The sequence below is a fragment of the Apium graveolens genome, chromosome 6 (genome assembly GCF_009905375.1).
Source record: "Apium graveolens cultivar Ventura chromosome 6, ASM990537v1, whole genome shotgun sequence".
In the NCBI taxonomy this organism is placed as follows: Eukaryota; Viridiplantae; Streptophyta; class Magnoliopsida; order Apiales; family Apiaceae; genus Apium; species Apium graveolens.
Window position 1 is genome coordinate 40281509 of NC_133652.1, and position 6910 is coordinate 40288418.

Below are 6910 nucleotides of genomic sequence, written 5' to 3' on the forward strand. Positions count from 1 at the left end.
CACCCCCAGATCCGGGGTCGGGGATCTGGGTCGTCACGGTCTTTCTTTCCATAATATCACTTAACTTAATTAATAATAAATAACCTCATGCTGTGACCCCACACTAACACACAGCACAACCCGTTATAGTCTCAGAGATGAAATTGAAATAAGTACAAGTCCTTGAATCCATAATTTAAAAGTTATTACAACCCAAAATGATTACTTGATAAGTTTACAGTTAATTGCCATTATCTGCCACAAGTTGTAATTATACATAATTGGTTCCCAAAAGTAGAATGCTTGATCTACCAATAGATCTACCTCTGCAGATATAACAGCTACAAGATCAACGGGAAGACGCGGGACGCTTCCCACACGCTTGCGCTGGGTCTGCTTGAGTCTGGCCATCTTTCCTAACTGTTGTTGTGTGATGAAGAAATGAAGCAAGAGTGAGCATTACAGCTTGCAAGATAATATATAGTGTAAACAATAATGCAAGTATCTAAATGGATAACTTACTGGAAACCTTTATCAAGTGTAAGGTAATTACTTACTGGATATAAGCTTAAAAGAAGATGAAGTTACCAATTACTTCACTATACTTATACCATTTTATAAAACTACTTGAACTACCACTGTTCAAGGTATTATAGGTTTCAAAAGGTCATCCCATAGATGAGACCACAAGTTAAGACTTGAATAGATTCAATCTTTGAAATATTATTGAATGAAATGAAGTTACGAGATACTTTATTTAGTCCCGATATATAACCACATATATATCTCTTATACATTTCCTGGAAACCTCTGTTATGTAAAGTATGAACAGAGTTTGTAACATCCAATGAATTTTGGAAAGGAAAAGAATTTTGGCATAAACCCGATATCTTGCTGATCAGGCAAAGATACCAATAAGTAACCTTTTCTACTGTAGATGGATGAATTCCTCGCCGGTCATCACCCAGGCAGCATTAGGACCTCGCGCTAGACCGTTACCCGGCCACTCACGCGTGGATGGACTGTCACCCAGCCTCTTACACCTTCATAGACCGTACCCCGGCATGTCGCTTATGCCGACTCAATTAGATGGACTTACTTCCCGAACATTGGGCAAGTTATCAAATTGTTTTCTCAAAACAGCAACCTCGTTACGAATATAAAATACACCACAGAGCCGGATCCCTAAGATTTTTGAGCGAATATTCAAGTCTCCTTCGAAAGGAAGATCTTAAATCTGAAAACGAGTTTTTGGGATCCACTCTAACTTTTAAAATCATTTTGAAGACTCGAAAACATTTTTAAGAATGTTTGGAGTAATGTTGATTTAATGAAATAAATCAGTCCCGATATATTAGAAAATATCTGAATATTATTATTTAAATAATATTCCCATAAGGATAATCCTTATAAAAATAATTGAAGTAAAAGTTTTAAAACTCATACTTGAAATGAATAATAAATAACCAAAGATATACTTATACGAAAGTACAATCTTTATTTGAATAATCGAAAATGAGTTTGATTATCGAAACATTATTCTTTAATAAAATAAAGAATATTATTTAATAAATAAGTAGAGTCATAAGTCCTCGAATGAATATTCAAAATAATATTTATTAAATAAAATAAACGGAGTCATAAGTCCTCGAATGAATATTCAAAATAATATTCATTAAATAAAATAAACGGAGTCATAAGTCCTCGAAAGAATATTCAAACTAATATTCATTAATTAAAATAAAGTTATCGAATAAACCTTATTCGATTAATAGTTTTGAAAACTATATCTATCTATATATATATATATTATACTCGGGAACATCGACTCCCGGTTTAGCAATATGTTCACCTTTGGGTCCCCTATACTAAGGGTCTACTCAACTATTGTGTATCTCTAACATAGGTATTATGCAACTTATAAGCATTGACTCAACAATTAGATATCAAGATTACGAAAAAAGCATGCATATAAATATCATATCACATGCTCCAATATATCGCAAGATTTGCTAATAACAATCATGCACTTATCACAAGATAATGCATATATATATATACATCACAACAACAGTATAACGGGTAGAAAACTTGCCTGAGCGACTAGGGGTGGTAAAAGTCCTGGGATGAGTCTGGTAACCTATAAACATCAAATAAGTTGGAATTAAACCAAAGTCTCTTAAGAATCTATACTTTAACCAATTAGACCCTAACGTTCGCTTTTGTGCTTAACGATTCACTTAAGTCGCTCGAGTACCCTCAGCTCCACCATTTTTATTAAATTAACCATTAAGAGTTTTAAGGAGATTCTTTCACGAGTATCCTACCAACTGTCTAACCCACTTTACATAATTGTTTCATAATCCAAATAGTCATTTAAGGGCCTTAATTAATGTTTCAAATTAAGGCGAGGGGTAATGGTTCGTTCACGAAATGCCGTTACTTAAAACGGTCGTTTCTCCTAAACCGTACATCGGATTCAAGCGAACCACATATCAAAACGAAGCTCGTAACATGAACTATCTAATCATGGCAATGGTCAAAACCTAACAGTGAGTTCTCGGGTCCTGATGTTAAGAACAAAACAGTCTAAAGTAAATCGGACATTACGACGACTATGTTTACGCGATTACCAAATTTTATCCTACTCCAAATCAACCACAAATCAACCACAATCCAATCATACAACCAAACTCCATCCATAAAATACTACAACAGCCCCAATAACTCAATATTTCCAAATTTATACTACTTCCCAAACATGAACTAAAAGCTTACTTAAGTTCTTTAACTAATCAACAAGGTTTACAACTCCCAACACATCACAAAACCAACACATCTCTAAATACACAATAATCAAGCTTCTCATGAACCATACCAAACACAAAAACTCTAAATATACAAAAGTAGGGCTAGGATATTAGATTATACCTTCCTTGGTGAGTAAAAGTAACTAAGGAGCTTGGAATCACCCTTTAAAGTCCTTACCAAAGCTTAATCTAAACAAAAACTCAAGAACAAAATTTCAAGTTCTTGAAAAACACTATTCACCCTCTTCTTCCATGAATTTTAGGAAGAGATTGTGAAGGAATTTGAAGCTTAAACTTATAGGATATCTATATCTATGCACAAGGAACCTTAGATAATTACCTCACTAATTAATGAAGCTTGGAACTTGGATTTGGGTTTTTCTTTTCTTGCAAAATGGAAAGGGGCCGAGAGCTTTGTTCTCCAAAATGGAAGTCAACTTTGTGTTTTTGGTGTTATGATTTGTTTGTTGGTTGTTTTTTCTTTTGTTTTAATTAATTACCTTTTAACCATGGTGATTTTTGTGTGGCTTGAAATCAACCACACTTCCTTCCCTTTTTGGTCATGCTTAGGTCATCAATCTTATGTCATCTTCCCATGCTTGTCCTCTTCTTATTGGTTTGATGACATCATCCTCACTAACCTCTTTGATTAGCTCCTAATTACTTGGCTAATGACCACTGATCTGTTATACGGTTCGCTTAACTTTCGTTTTCGTTTATCGTTTGAGGGATCATACCCGGGATCTTATTACTTGGGTTTCCTTAACCTTTCTCAATACATTATATTCCTTTTATGATCCTCTCTTATAATCCTTGAATTTTAAATCCTTTTTATCCTGTTACCTTATACTCAATTCTTTCGGTATCTGGTGGATTTTCGGGAAAAATCAAAGTGTTCGAATTTGGATTCTGACGATCTTTACATACACTTATATATCATATAGAGTACTAATAAGATCTCAGAATAACAATAAAAGAACCCCTACATAGTGTGGCATGAAAGTTTTCTTATTCAACATAATCAGTAGAAACACTATTCATAAGGGTTACAAAAAAGTTCAAAATTTTGGGGTTATTACAGTCTCCCCTCCTTAAAAGGATTCCGTCCCGGAATCAAATAGAAAACAAATGGGGGTACTTTTCTAGCATTGCGCTCTCTAGTTCCCAAGTTGATTCTTCCACATTATGATTCTGCCATAGCACTCTGACTAGCTTGATCACTTTGTTCCAAAGCACCTGCTCCTTATTATCCATAATCTCTACTGGTCTCTCCACATAAGTCAGATCTGGTTGCATATCCACCTGCTCGTACTCCACTATGTGTCTGGCATCCCGATGATACATCCGTAGCATTGACACATGGAACACATTATGAATTTGTTGTAGGTTCGGGGGTAAGGCTAGCTCGTAAGTCAACTTCCCAATCCGTCTTAATATCTCAAAAGGTCCAATGTATCTTGGGCTTAGTTTCCCTTTCTTTCCGAACCTCATTAACCCCTTCCTAGGGGATATTTTAGTAGTACTAAGTCCCCTACTTCATACTCCTTGTCCTTTTGGGCTAGGTCTGCATATTTCTTCTGTCTGTCTTGGGTTGCTACCAGCCGTCCTCTGATGAGATCCACTATGTCTTTGGTCCTTTGGACCACTTCGGGTCCGAGCATCTTCCGCTCTCCTACTTCATCCCAGTATAAGGGAGATCGACACCTTGTTCCGTACAGGGCCTCATAAGGCGGCATTCCGATGCTAGCATGAAAGCTATTGTTATAAGAAAACTCGATCAACGGCAAGTGATCATCCCAACTTCCTTTAAAGTCTATTGCACAGACTCTCAACATATCCTCTAGTGTCTGGATGGTCCTTTCACTCTGCCCATCCGTCTGGGGATGGTAAGCGGTACTCATATTTAACTTGGTCCCCGCACATTCTTGAAAGCTCCTCCAAAATCTGGAGTTGAATCTGGGGTCTCGGTTTGAGACAATGGACGCTGGGACTCCATATCGCGTCACTATTTCCTTAAGGTAAATGTCCACCAGTATATCGACTGTGTATCTTTCATTGATAGGAATAAAATGAGCTAACTTTGTCAGTCGGTCTATAATCACCCATATGGCATCATGGTTGGCTTTTGTCCTTGGTAAACCGATAACAAAATCCATGGCTATCTGTTCCCATTTCCATTCGAGAATCTCCAGGGGTCGTAAAAGTCCACTGGGTCTCTGGTGCTCTGTCTTTACTCTTTGGCAAGTCAAACATTTGCTTACCCATTCTGCTACGTCCCTCTTCATGTTGGGCCGCCAGTAATACTCCTTCAAATCCCTATACATCTTGGTGCTTCCCGGGTGAATGGAATACCTTGAACTATGGCTTTCATCCAAAATCTTTTCTTTAAGCTCTTGAACGTTTGGAACCCAAATCCGGTAGGAGTACCTTATTATCCCTATCATCTCTCTCAATATGGATCTCTTCTCCCGTCATTGACTCTCTGCCTTCATTCATTACTTTCTCTTGGCACAATCTAATCTTTTCCAATAACTCTGGCTGCATCGAGATCTCAAACAGCTTTTCAGTCCCGGCTCCGGTTACCTTTACTTCTATTTCCATTCTCTCGAAATCCCTTATCAATTCCTCCGAAGTCATTATCATTTTGAGTCTTTCCTTCCTGCTAAGGGCGTCGGCCACCACATTGGCTTTCCCTGGATGATAGAGAATCTCACAATTGTAGTCCTTGATTAGTTCTAACCATCTCCTCTGGCGCATGTTGAGCTCTTTTTGCGTAAATATGTACTTGAGGCTCTTATGGTCTGTGAAAATCTCGCACTTCTCTCCGTACAAGTAGTGCCTCCAAATTTTTAAGGCAAAAACTATTGCCGCGAGCTCAAGGTCATGAGTAGGATATCTAATCTCGTATTTCTTCAGTTGTCTCGACGCATACGCAATCACCGTACCATGCTGCATAAGCACACACCCTAATCCTTTGTGCGACGCGTCACTATATATCACAAAATCTCCTTTTCTGTCTGGCAATGCCCACACCGGGGCCGTTACCAACCTTTTCTCTAATTCCTGAAAACTGTTCTCGCATTTTTCCGTCCATTCAAACTTCTCTGTCTTACGAGTAAGTCGTGTCAAAGGGGCTGCGATCTTCATAAAGTCCTGTATAAATCTACGATAGTAACCGGCCAATCCTATGAAACTCCTTACCTCTGTGGGTGTGGTTGGCCTTTCCCAATTTGAGACCGCCTCTATCTTAGAGGGGTCGACCAATACTCCTTCTTTATTGATCACATGTCCTGACAACTGTACTTCATTCCGCCAGAATTCGCACTTCGAGAATTTGGCATATAACTGTTCCTCTCTGAGTATTCCTAGAGCTATCCTCAAATGCTCTGAATGTTCTGCCTCAGTCTTTGAGTAGATTAAAATATCATCGATAAAAACTATCACACACTTGTTCAAGTACTTCTTAAATACTCTGTTCATTAAATCTATGAAAGCCGCCGGGGCTTTGGTTAATCCAAAGGACATTACCAAGAACTCATAGTGCCCATACCCGGTACGGAACGCGGTCTTGGGAATATCTTCGGGTTTAATCTTTAGTTGGTGATATCCAGTTCTCGGGTCAATCTTGGAAAAATAAACAGCATCCTTTAGCTGGTCGAACAGATCATCTATTCTAGGTAACGGGTACCTGTTCTTTATGGTTAGCTTGTTCAACTCTCGGTAGTCGATGCACAGCCTCATGCTCCCATCTTTCTTCTTAACAAATAACACCGGTGCTCCCCACCGAGACACAATGGGACTTATCATACCCTTATCCAAAAGTTCCTGTAATTGAGTAGCTAATTCCTTCATTTCTAATGGGGCTAACTGGTAAGGTGCTTTTGAAACTGGCGCCGTCCCTGGGGCCAACTCAATAGCAAATTCAATCACTCTATCGGGTGGTAATCCCGAAAGGTCTTGTGGGAATACATCTTCAAATTCGTTGACTACCGGAATATCTTGTAAGTTGGGCACCTTCTTCTGCGTGTCCACCACATAGGCTAGGTAAGCCTCATTTCCTTTTCGTAGCATCCTTTTGGCCTGGGCGATAGTCAAAAATTTCTGCGTCTGCTTTCCTCTAA